Source organism: Anabrus simplex, chromosome 12 (genome assembly GCF_040414725.1).
Source record: "Anabrus simplex isolate iqAnaSimp1 chromosome 12, ASM4041472v1, whole genome shotgun sequence".
NCBI classification, from domain to species: Eukaryota; Metazoa; Arthropoda; class Insecta; order Orthoptera; family Tettigoniidae; genus Anabrus; species Anabrus simplex.
The window spans coordinates 72,782,539-72,795,578 of NC_090276.1; the positions used below are offsets into that span (position 1 = coordinate 72,782,539).

Here is a 13,040-nt window from a genome sequence, read left to right on the forward strand (position 1 = left end):
TAGGAAATTTGTTTAGAAGGGTTGTAGGGAGGTCCATTCATGGAAACGGAGTGGCCTAGGGAGCGGTGTTAAGGGAACAGGGAACTGGAAATCAAGTAGGGATGACGTAAAAATGACAGTGCTCAACTGTAGAAGTATTGTAAAGAAAGTAATAGAATTACGTAAATAATAGATATATACTTAACAGATATTGTTATAGGAGTTGAATCATGGCTGAGAAATTATATAATGGATGCAGAAATATTCTCACGGAACTGGAGTGTGTATCGTAGAGATAGGATAGGAATGGTGGGAGGGGGAGTATTCATTCTGGTGAAAGAAGAATTTGTAAGCTACGAAAAAGTTAAAGATGACAAACTTGAAATTCTAGGGGTAAGGCTCATCTCTAAAGATAATAGGCAACTTCATGTCTTTGGAGTGTACAGACCGGGAAAGGGTAGCGCTGACACGGATTCAGAATTATTTGATAAGATAATCAGCTATGTGGGAAACGATAAGGAAAGGAACGTGATTGTAGCGGTTGATCTTAATTTACCAAATGTCAATTGGGAAGGTAATGCGAACGACAGGAAGCATGACCAACAAATGGCAAATAAGGTAATAAGGGAAGGGCACCTGATTCAGAAAGTGATGGAACCAACTAGAGGGAAGAATATCCTGGATGTGGTGCTGGTAAAACCAGATGAGCTTTATAGAGAAACTGAAGTAATAGATGTATTAGTGATCACGAGGCTGTTTTTGTCGTAGTTAAAAATAAATGTGATAGAAACGAAGGTATTAAAATTAGGACTATTAGGCATTACCATATGGCTGATAAAGCAGGCATGAGGGAGTTTATAATAAGTAACTATGATCGGTGGAAAACGACGAATAACTAATGAATGAACAAACATGTAAACAGACTCTGGGATGGGTTTAAAGCAATTGTTGAGGAAAGTGAAAATAGGTTTGTACTGCACCCTTTTGTCGCTTAATTCCATGGGTGCAGTACCTTTAAAGGTGGTAAGGAATGATAAGGATCCGCTATATTATAATAGAGAAGTAAAGAGACAAAGAAGGAGGTGCAGGTTGGAAAGAAGTAGAGTTAGAAATGGTTGCGGAGGTAAGGAGAAATTGAAGGAACTTACTAGGAAATTGAATCTAGCAAAGAAGTCAGCTAAGGATAACATGATGGCAAGCATAATTGGTGGTCATACAAATTTTAGTGAAAAATGGAAGGATATGTATAGGTACTTTAAGGCAGAAACAGGTTTCCAGGAATCATTAATGAACAAGGGGAGTGTGTATGCGAGGAACTTAAAGAGGCAGAAGTATTCAGTCAGCAGTATGTAAAGATTGTTGGTTACAAGGATAATGTCCATAAAGAGGAGGTGACTAATACTAAAGAAGTCATAAAATTTACCTATGACAACAATGACATTTACAATAAGATACAAAAGTTGAAAACTAGAAAAGCAGCTGGAATTGATGTTGTTTCCGGGGATATAATAAAGACAATCGGTTGGGATAGAGTACCATATCTGAAGTACTTATTTGATTTTTGTTTGCATTAAGGAACTATACCAAATGAATGGAGATTTGCTATAGTAGCCCCTATGTATGAAGGAAAGGGTGATAAACATAAAGCTGAAAATTACAGGCCAGTCAGTTTGACATGCATTGTATGTAAGCTTTGGGAAAGCATTCTTTCTGATTATATCGGACATGTTTGCGAAATTAATAACTGGTTCGATAGAAGGCAGTTTGGGTTTAGGAAAAGTTATTCTACTGAAGCTCAACTTGTAGGATTCCAGCAAGATATAGCAGATATCCCGGATTTAGGAGGTCATTTGGACTGTATCGCGATTGACCTGTCTAAGGTATTTGATAGGGTAGATCATGGGAGACTACTGGCAGAAATGAGTGCAGTTGGACTTGACAAAAGGGTGACTGAATGGGTGACTCTGTTTCTAGAAAATAGAACTCAGAGAATTAGAGTAGGCGAAGCTTCATCTGACGCTGTAATAATTAAGAGGGCAATTCCTCAAGGCAGTATTATTGGACCTTTATGTTTTCTTATATATATCAATGATTATGTGTAAAGAAGTAGAATCAGAGATAAGGCTTTTTTGCAGATGTTATTCCGTACAGAGTAATAAATAAGTTACAAGATTCTGAGCAACTGCAAAATGACCTCGATAATGTTGTGAGATGGACAGTAGGCAATGGCATGATGATAAACGGGGTTAAGTCAGGCTGTGAGTTTCACAAATAGAAAAAGTCCTCTCAGTTTTAACTACTGCATTGATGGGGTGAAAGTTCCCTTTGGAGATCATTGTAAATACCTAGGTGTTAACATAAGGAAAGATCTTCATTGGGGTAATCACATAAATATGATTGTAAATATAGGGTACAGATCTCTGCACATGATTATGAGGGTATTTAGGGGTTGTAGTAAGGATGTAAAGGAGAGGGCATATAAGCCTCTGGTAAGACCCCAACTAGAGTATGGTTCCAGTGTATGGGACCCTCACCAGGATTACTTGATTCAAGAACTGGAAAAAATCCAAAGAAAAGCAGCTCGATTTGTTCTGGGTGATTTCCGACAAAAGAGTAGCGTTACAAAAATGATTCAAACTTTGGGCTGGGAAGACTTGGGAGAAAGGAGACGAGCTGCTAGACTAAGTGGTATTTTCCGAGCTGTCAGTGGAGAGATGGCGTGGGATGACATCAGTAGACGAATTTGAGTGGTGTCTTTAAAAGTATGAAAGATCACAATATGAAGATAAAGTTGGAATTCAAGAGGACAAATTGGGGTAAATATTCGTTTATAGGAAGGGGAGTTAGGGAGTGGAATAACTTACCAAGTGAGATGTTCAATAAATTTCCGATTTCTTTGCGGTCATTTAAGAAAAGGCTAGGAAAACAAGAGATAGGGAATCTGCCACCTGGGCGACTGCAATAAATGCAGATCATTAGTGATTGATTGATTGAGTGATTGATTGATTGATTGATTGATTGATTGATTGATTGATTGATTGATTGATTGATTGATTGATTGATTGATTGATTGATTGATTGATTGATTGATTGATTGATTGATTGATTGATTGATTGATTGATTGAGCTCATAGGTTAATCTCGAAGGACAGTTTTTTGCTAGGCATAGAACGTTTTAAGATATATGGCCCTCACTCTTTCTAGTGTAGCTAGGTTGTCCTTCGACAAGTGTTCCGAGTTAATGTCTAAGGTGTGTGCCATGAAGGGGTCGGTTTGTATGTAGACATTTTCTCTTAGCAGCATGTATGTTAGTAGCAACGCTCTGCCATCTGTTAAATATATTTGGAAGCTGGGAAAGCTTAGAGAATCAAAGAGTATCTAGCAGAGAATAGTATAATTGCGTGACCAGTTAAAGTCTATACTCTCTTGCTTGACAGGTGGTACAAAAATATGGCTGAATGCAGTGACCTTACTAAGGATGAAAATTGCATGTATCAGAATATTAATGAAAGTGTTAAACCAGGGCCTCTCAGGGTGCATGCACTGTGCACGGTGCAAAAGACGACTTGGCTTGGTTGACCAGAGTGCAGACTGGTAAGCAATAGCGCTTACTTTCTCTTTCCTCGCGCCTGTCTCCCTCTGCCCCACTTGCGCCGTAGCGCTCCAAATTCGGGCTGTGTTGAGCCGAGTATAGCCGAGCGGCACCGATGCACAGTGCACGGAGCTCTTGAGCCTCGATCTGCACGCGTGAGATTTTGGGCGTTTGAGAGGCCCTGTGTTAGACGCTTAGCAACCTGCTAAGTATAGAATGTATTGCGGGCTAGGGTAAGCCTTCGCGTGCGAATATTGGAGTGATCATATAATTCTTTTATTTTATGATTATTCAAAGTTGGCTGAACTTGAAGATGCACATGATTCACCGGAGAGAATAAAACAAGAATGAAGCAAACCGGTCCAGTAGAACGGGGGGACTGATTGGCCAAAGCAGATTTTAATAAACATTTTTAATATATAGATATAAATTACTGTTCGCCATGCTAAGAGTAAGGATCTCTAAAAACTCAAGACTCCTCTAATCACCCAGTAGAAACAGGAGGTTGATTTGCTGTAATTATGGGCATTTGACGATTTTGTTATTGATAATGAGATCTCGTATTTATCGGCAATGACGTGTTCTGTCTTAAAAGATCCAAAGCCAAGCGGCATTATTGGTTATGGGTGACTTCCGACAAAAGAGGAGTGTTGCCAGAATGTTGAAAACTTTGGGCTGGGAAGACTTGGAAGTGAGGAGACGAGCTGCTCGAATAACTAGTATGTTCCGATCTGTCAGTGGGGAGATGGTGTGGAAAGAGATGAGCTTTAGGACATCTATATTATATATATATTATATATATAAAACGCTAACATGTATGTTTCACAAAACTCAAGTTCTTAAACCGGAGAGAGTTAAAAAGTGTGGTTTGTACCAAAATCTTCCAAATAATAATAATAATAATAATAATAATAATAATAATAATAATAATAATAATAATGATAATAATAATCCATCGTGCAGTCACTAGGATTAAATGCATAGATTCATAGTCGCTAGGCAACGTACATAAGATAGGCAGTACAAGTCAAGGAGCCATTTTAAGTTCATGGCGTAGGAAGCCATTTTGGGTCCCCGACACCAGGAGCCATATTCAGTGGGCAATATCCGGAACTGTTTGTCTGTGTGTACGTGTGCAATGCCCAGACAAATCTACGGCAAGCAGAGATTTGTAACAGAGGCGTATTCGTAGATAAATCGTTTTATAGGTCAATACATGGCTTCATTAATTATTTTATTACTTTTCATCGTTTAAATGATTTATTTTATGGATAAAGCTCAATATTTACATGATATTCATTGCATTCTCTTAAAATTTTCACGCATGGCTTTGTCAAAGAGCAGTTATTGCTCCGAGAAGTGAAGGTGTGAACAAGAAACTTTTTTTTCTTGCTAGGGGCTTTACGTCGCACCGACACAGATAGGGTCTTATGGCGACGATGGGATAGGAAAGGCCTAGGAGTTGGAAGGAAGCGGCCGTGGCCTTAATTAAGGTACAGCCCCAGCATTTGCCTGGTGTGAAAATGGGAAACCACGGAAAACCATCTTCAGGGCTGCCGATAGTGGGATTCGAACCTACTATCTCCCGGATGCAAGCTCACAGCCGCGCGCCTCTACGCGCACGGCCAACTCGCCCGGTCAAGAAACTTTTACAAGGACTACTTGGCGTTCTATAAATGTACAAGTCTATCGAGACGACATAGATGAGGCTGTCAGCTACACGACAGAGCTTCTGAACAACTTGGAGTCACCTGGAGTACTTTCGAACATCTTGGAGCTGAAGATTGTGGCACCGATTATCCTTCTCCTTCCTTCTACAACGGAACACAACTTGCAGTCATGAAAATGCTGCCGAATATTATTGAAGACACCATCATGCCGCGGGCGATCCAAATCATCACTTCACATATACCATTGCAGTTTAGATGTCGGCAGATCCCCGTTTCTTTGAGTTTCGCTATGTGCATCAACAAGTACAATCACTTAAAGTTGTAGGACTCAGTCTTCTGAAACGGTGCTTCTCCCATGGTCAGCTGAATGTGGGTTGTTCAAGAGTTGGAAAGACAAACACACTACACATCTCAGCTCCAAATGAAAGGACACTTAATATCGTTCATCCGAAAGCTCCATAAAAATAAAAAATGTTTGTTTTTCATACAAACCGGCTTGCCGGCGGACTAGACCGAAATAAAATAGCTCTGGCGGACCATACACAGAACCTCCTGAGGGTGGGGGTGCAGACGAATAATACACCCACGGTATCCCCTACCTGTCGCAAGAGGCGACTAAAAGGGGCTACCAAGAGATGACTGCATCAGAGCCATGAAACTACTTGTGATTAGTACCATCGCACGGGGAACACCATGGGTTGCCTTTACTTGCGGATAGTACCACTATGTTAGGTACACAATAGGTTTGTGATTAGTAGCAGCAGAAAGTGGGTTCACTGTGGGTTTGCAGTGCCTATGAGTAGTACCACTATATGAGCGACACCGTGGGTTTGCATTGCCTATGAGTGGCGCCATTATCTCACTACTACTACTGCTAAAATGTTTTCATTCCTCCCCTAAAGGGGGAGGCGGGCCTCTTAGACGGTGACGCCGTCTCTCAGGCCGGGAGATTTGTTACGGTGAGGGAGATGCTCGGAGAAGATGAGGGGGTTGGCGGCCGTCACCTGAACTAGGAACTGTCCTGGCATTCGCCTTAGTACAGGAGAATGGAAAACCACGGAAAACCATTCTCAGGACAGTTGACAGTGGGGACCAGCCGTGAGGTCCAGCCCTGTCCCGTCTCACGAATGCACCTATAAGTACCATTATGAGGGGCCGTTGACCTGGATTTTGGACCCCTTTTAGACTACAAGCATCATCGATTCAGGATTGTGCTTTGGAAGCAGTCCCTTGGTCAGTAATAGTAATGTTTTACGATAGTCTCTGGGAAGGTGGGGCATTGCTGGTCGGGTGCACTGATTGCTTTAACTTTACAATCGTTGTTCATCGTCGTCTTTTTGAATTCTAGTCAGTAGATTGATTTTGGAAATATTTTGGAAATATTTTTAACTTTTTAAACTTTCAGTATTCTGAGTTGGATCCGCTGATTATTTTAAATTCATATTCATCATCACGTTTTGAATGCCGGTCAGTGGATGTATTTTGTATTTTTAAACTGTCATTACATTTCGTACCATTAGGGGCCGATGACCTACATGTTAGGCCTCTTGAAACAAGCATCATCAACATCATCATCATCAACTTGGGCTCAGAAATCCAGCGTCTTAACCGTTTAAGCCACTCAGCCTGCCGATTAATTGATTGATAAATGCTGAAAAGATTAGCAGGAGTCTAGGAACGGGTCCAAGTTTATTGAATTCCATTAGGCCTACGAGTTTTAATGAACACTTAGCCTGTATTAAATGACTGTCCTCGACTGTCAAATGTAATATGTAAAATGTAATTCGAAATGTCAGATAAGCATCTTAATGTATCTTAGGAATAACAGTTGTTGTTGTTGTTGTTGTTGTTGTTGTCGTCAGTCCATAACCTGGTTTGGTGCAGCCCTCCATGCCAACCTATCCTCTGCTAACCTTTTCGTTTCTACTTAATTACTACATCCTACATCTCCTGTAATCTGCTTGTGATATTTATACCTTGGTCTAACCCTACAGTTCTTACAGCTTACACTTCCCTCAAAAACAAACTGCACAAGTCCTGGGTGTCTTAAGATGCGTCCTATTATTCAAATATAGCCAAATCAATCTTATTTCACGAATTCATATCAGTATCTCTTGATTCGTGATTTGATCTATCCATCTCGCCTTCAGTATCCTTCTTTAGCACCACATTTCAAAACCTTCTATTCTTTTTTTCTTCTGAGCTTCTTATCGTCCATGTTTCACTTCCATACAATGCCACGCTCCAGACGAAAGTCTTCAAGACCATCTTTCGAATTCCCGTATTAATATTCGAAGTGAGCAAATTTATTTTCTTAAGAAAGACCTTCCTTGCTTGTGCTAATCTGCATTTTATGACCTCCTTACTTCTGCCAACGTTAGTTATTTTACAACCCAAGTAACAATATTCATCTACTTCCTTTAAGACTTCCATTCTTAATCTAACATTTCCTGCATCACCTGACTCCGTTCGACTTCACTCCATTACTACTAAAGTTTCGCTTCCCATATTACAAGAATGTATAGAATTAACAGGTATGAAACATCCTTATGAACCATATTGAGTGTAGTTGTAGAGGAATTTTTTCTTGTACGTCTGTGGATCTGGGAACTTTTTAAGAAAGCTACATTTAGTTACCCATGGGTAAACACCGCAGTGGAAAGATGTATTCAAAATCTATGTAAAGTTTGTTCCTGTGGCTTATTTACTGTAGCAGAGAAGGATACGTTTAGGAGGAAATTGCGCCCGTTTAGGAACGAATGGTATGTCAGAAATTTCAAAACAGTTCTTGTAAAAGACTTGTTCTTCCTCGTTCCATTGCACAAGCTAGGGTTGGTATTTAGATTGACAAGAAGAAAGATTATGACGCATCCAACTTTTACGGTATGTCTCTCTTGTGATGTGGCATGCCTGAAGTATGAAGAGAATTAACAACCGAGCTCGATAGCTGCAGTCGCGTAAGTGAGACCAGTATCCATTGTTCGGGCAGTGTCATGCGGTGAACATATTCATTACCCCAGCTGCAAAAAGTTTTTTCAAATATAAACAATCGTAGCCCCACTACACTCTCTAAAGTCAACATTACCATTTTATAAGGCTGCATTTTTCGAGGAAAGGTCTACGTGGCAAAGATCTTTCAAGAATAATTTCAACCACACGCTCGGACATACTTCCAAATTTACATTCACGGCAGTGAAGACACCATCATAACTTAATCTATAGCGGATTTTAAACAATGTACTTACAGTTTCATCCGGTGACGCTTCGTGATATGACACTCATGGTTTTCACAAAAATACACTGGGACTAACTATTTGTATTTTTACTTAAATGCCTAATCAGCAAAATTTAACTGGTATTTTACAGTCGTTGAAGTTTTATAGTTTCACACGCATACTGAGTGTACGTGCATCAACGATAAACGAGGAGAAATACTTGTCACGACGTATAACACACGTTATATTTATGAAGAATGCCACAGAACTCGCGAAACCTTCACCTATAATCCAAGAGGAACACTACAAAAATTAACTATATACCACCATCGCAGACAACCATTCGCGCTTAACTCTGTGTTCATGCTGGCCAACCTAAATATTCTCTACACGTATCATCAATGAATCGCTCGAAAAAAATGTATACATGCCGAAACACAAGACTAAAATATATTCTTCTGTATTACATGTCATTTTATATACTGGCTCTATTTTTATTAGCAAGACGATGTGCAGTCTCTAGTGTGTGGCGCTGAAGACTTCGAGTGTCAAGTATTAAAACTAAGACCTCTTACTCAAGCTAGCTGGCCTGTCACCGTAAATTGGTGTCGGGGGAGGGGCCACAGCTCCGCCTCGAGGAAGCTTCAAGTGCATGCGTCACCCAAGCGACTTAAACTTCGCTGGGGGTAGGTTTCTATTGCGCCGGCAAGGAAACCCTGCTCTCCGGAGAAGCTGAACTGCGGTAGTGTGAGCGGACTGTCGAGACAGCTGTACTTGGCTTGGCTTAGATGTTCGCAATTTTTTAAACATTATAAAAATCGTTCTAAGGAATAATTGGAAAATGTTAATACAAAGTTCTCTACCCCAGCAGCGCTGGGGTAGATGGGGTTCAGTGCACGCCACTGGTTTGGGAGATGGTGGGTTGGAACCCCACTGTCGGCAGCCCTGAAGAACATTTTGCGTGATTTCCCATTTTCACACCAGGCAAATGCTGGGGCTGTACCTTAATTAAGGCCACGGCCGCTTCCTTTCCACTCTTAGCCCTTTCCTGTCCCATCGTCGCCATAAGACCTATCTATGTCGGTGCGACGTAAAGTAACTAACAAAAAAAAAAACCTTGCTCTACGAGTGTGGAAAATAAATTAAATTCTGAATCAATCAATCAATCAATCAATCAATCAATCAATCAATCAATCAATCAATCAATCAATCAATCAAGCAATCAGGGATCTGTATTTAGGCCGGCCGTCCAGGTGGCAGATTCCCTATCAGCTTTTCCTTAAACATTTTCAACGAACTTGCAAATGTATCGAGCATTTCCCTTGATAATTTATTCCAATCCCCTACTCCTCTTCATATAAATGGATATTTGCTCCAATTTGTCCTCTTGAATTCCAATTTTATCTTCATATTATGATATTTTCCACTTTTAAAAGTTCTACTACAGTCTGTGGGTGGTGAACGCAGACGAAAAATACACCCACGGTATCCCCTGCTTGTCGTAAGAGGCGACTAAAAGGGATGACCAAGGGGTGATAGAAAAGGAGACTTCTTGTCATTAGTACCATCACGCGGGGAACACCATGGGTCGCCTTTACTTGCGAGTAGTACCACTATATGCGGAATACCACGGACTTACGTTGTCTGTAATTAGTACCATTATGTGACAAACACCACGTGTCTGGGCGTTGCCTGTGATTAGTTCAGCTATGTGAGGAACACCATAGGTCTGCGTTACATGTACGACGTACTTTACCTGTGAGTAGAACTATAATGTGTGGAATACCGCGAGTCTACGCTACTTTTGATTAGTACCGCAACTTGACAAATACCATGGTTCTATTTGACTAGCGGTAAGTACCATTATGCAGGGCCGATGACCTGGATTTTGGACGCCTTTAGACAACAAGCATCATCGATTCAGGAATGTGCTTTAGATGCAGTCCCTTGGCCAGTAATAACATTGTTTTACGCTAGTTTCTGGGAATGTGGGGTTGGATCCACCGATTGTTTTAAATTCATATTCATCCATTCATTCTTCGTCATTACTTTTTGAATTCCGGTCACTGGATGATTTTGGACTGTTCGTCTCATTTCGTACCATTAGGGGCCGATTACCCAGATGTTAGACCCCGTTAAACAGCAATCATCATAATCATCATCATCATCATCATCAAAAGTTCTACTCAAGTTTATTCTTCTACTTATGTCATTCCACGCCAACATACCGCGTAGTCGAGCATCTCCGTCTTCTTTCTCCCAAGTCTTCTCCCAGCCTAAAGTTTGCAACATTTTAGTAACACTGCTCCTTTGTCGGAAATCGCCCAGAACAAATCGTGTTGCTTTCTTTGAATTTTTTCTAGTTCTCGTTTTAAGTAGTCCTGGTGAAAGTCCCATACACTGGACCTTACTCTAACTGCGGTCTTACCACAGTCTTATACGCCCTCTGCTTTACATCCCTACTACAACCCCTAAATACTCTCACAATCATGTAAAGAAGTCTGTAATCTTTCTTAACTACCTCCTTAATATGATTACCCCAATGAAGATCATTCCTCATGTGGATGCGGGGGAAAACCAATTTAGTAATGTACAATATGTGTTTTTAATTTGGTTTTGTGAAGTCTCCTTGTCATTTCGGCCTAGTTCTCCATTGCTGAGTTTTAGAAGTATTGGTGTAGATGATAACGAACTAAGAATCAATGTCAACTTATACTGGAATCAGACGGCTTCTGTTAGGCTGGGAGAGGAAAACACGGAAGACGTACATATCATGTACGACAGGGTTGTATAATCTCTCCATTGCTATTTAACATTATTCAGAATATATCTTCAGGGACGCACTGGATGATGTGCAAATGGGAGTGTTTTTAAACTGACAATGGATAAACAACATTCGATATACGGATGACACTGTAATTTTTTCAGTTTACAATATCTCATTGAGAGAGTAGCATTCACTAGCCATGAATACAGTCTTGACGTTGATATAAAGGAAACCAAAATCATGGTCATAAGTAAAAACTTTATCCCTGCATGTCATCTAATAATTGACCATAAACCTGTTGAACAAGTCCAAAAATACACTTGTCTCGGCACTATCGTTAATGATCTATGGAATAATTCGGTTGAAGTGAAGTCCCGCATTGGAAACACTACGACTGCCTTCAACAAAATGGGAAAACTGTTCAAAAGTCGTGTCTTTTAACACTAGTTACAAAAATGAGACTCTTTCGCTGCTGTGTATTTTCTTTTCTCTATTACGGTGTTGAAACATGGACTTTAACAAATTCGCTCAGTAATATATTAGAGGCCTTTGAAACGTGGCTATACCGAAGGATGCTAAGTGTCATAGACCAGATCAAGTCACAAATGGGGAGATCCTTCGAGGAATGACAAAAGATAAGGAAATACTGACCTCTGTAAAAAGGAGAAAGCTACAATACCTCGGTCACATCATGAGCAACAGAAGCAGGTACCATCTACTCCAAGAAATCCTGCAAGGAAATATACCTGGAAAGAGAGGTGTTCGCAGGAGACGAATCTCCTGGCCAAAAAGCCTGAGAGACTGGACTCTCAAAGACATCGGCAGAGTTACTCCAAGCAGCTCACAACAGTGAAGACACAGCCAAGATGGTTGCCGACATCCGGAACGGATAGGGACTAGAAGAAGAAGAAGAAACAATTTCGTGTGGTTTATTACCTTTATTAACTCTCTTAGCTTTGTACCTGTATTGTACTGAAAATAATAAATGGTAGCTCCTGACAAACGCCAAGGTGTCGAAATTTTGTCCCCGCAGGAGTTCTTTAATGTGCCGGAAGTCAACGATATCGTGTTCATGGTGGTCGAGATTTTGAACAGTACCTGTAAGGGCACAGCTCTGCATTTGTTACGCACTCCTCTGTACATTACACTAAGAGAACAGATTGAACACAGTGTGACAAGAGTACGTGTTTCGTCTGAGGGTTGTCGCATTACTTTGTGCTCCGTGTTGTACCTATTGGTTATTGTATATTACAGGCTTCGCATTACTCTGTGTTCCGTGCTGTACCTATTGGTTATTGCATATTACAGGCTTTGCATTACTCCGTGTTTTGAGTTGTACGTTTTGATTATTACATATTACAGGCTTCCTCGCTGATATGAAGGTATTTTCACATAAACAATGATGATTGGGATAACAAACCGAGTACATCATAATTACATTATTAGTCTGTAACGAGCTACGCGAAACTACGGGTCTCTTATACTCACAACGTATCCCTGAACAACCTCCGAAAATTTGTTGGTGGAGTTCGGCTTCACCCTGTATAACATTTCTGTTAGTAATTATACTGAGTCTTATGAGGCTACCTTCGTTGAAAAGCAGTTTCGAATAAAAATAATACAACAAAACATAAGGCCTTAAACACACTGACAAGGTTTGAAACTGAGCCATGTTAAGGTGACGTTGAAAGGAGAACAGAATTTATTTATTTATTTATTTATTTATTTATTTATTTATTTATTTATTTATTTATTTATTTATTTATTTATTTATTTATTTATTTATTTATTTATTTATTTATTTATTTATTTATTTA

The 13,040-nt window shown here is 40.1% G+C and overlaps 1 protein-coding gene across 2 annotated transcripts in view; it reads left to right on the plus strand.

The window, feature by feature from the left end:
• The window catches only part of LOC136884434 (protein scribble homolog), a 261,405-nt gene that overhangs the window by 25,654 nt on the left and 222,711 nt on the right, over positions 1-13,040 (plus strand). The window lies entirely within an intron of this gene.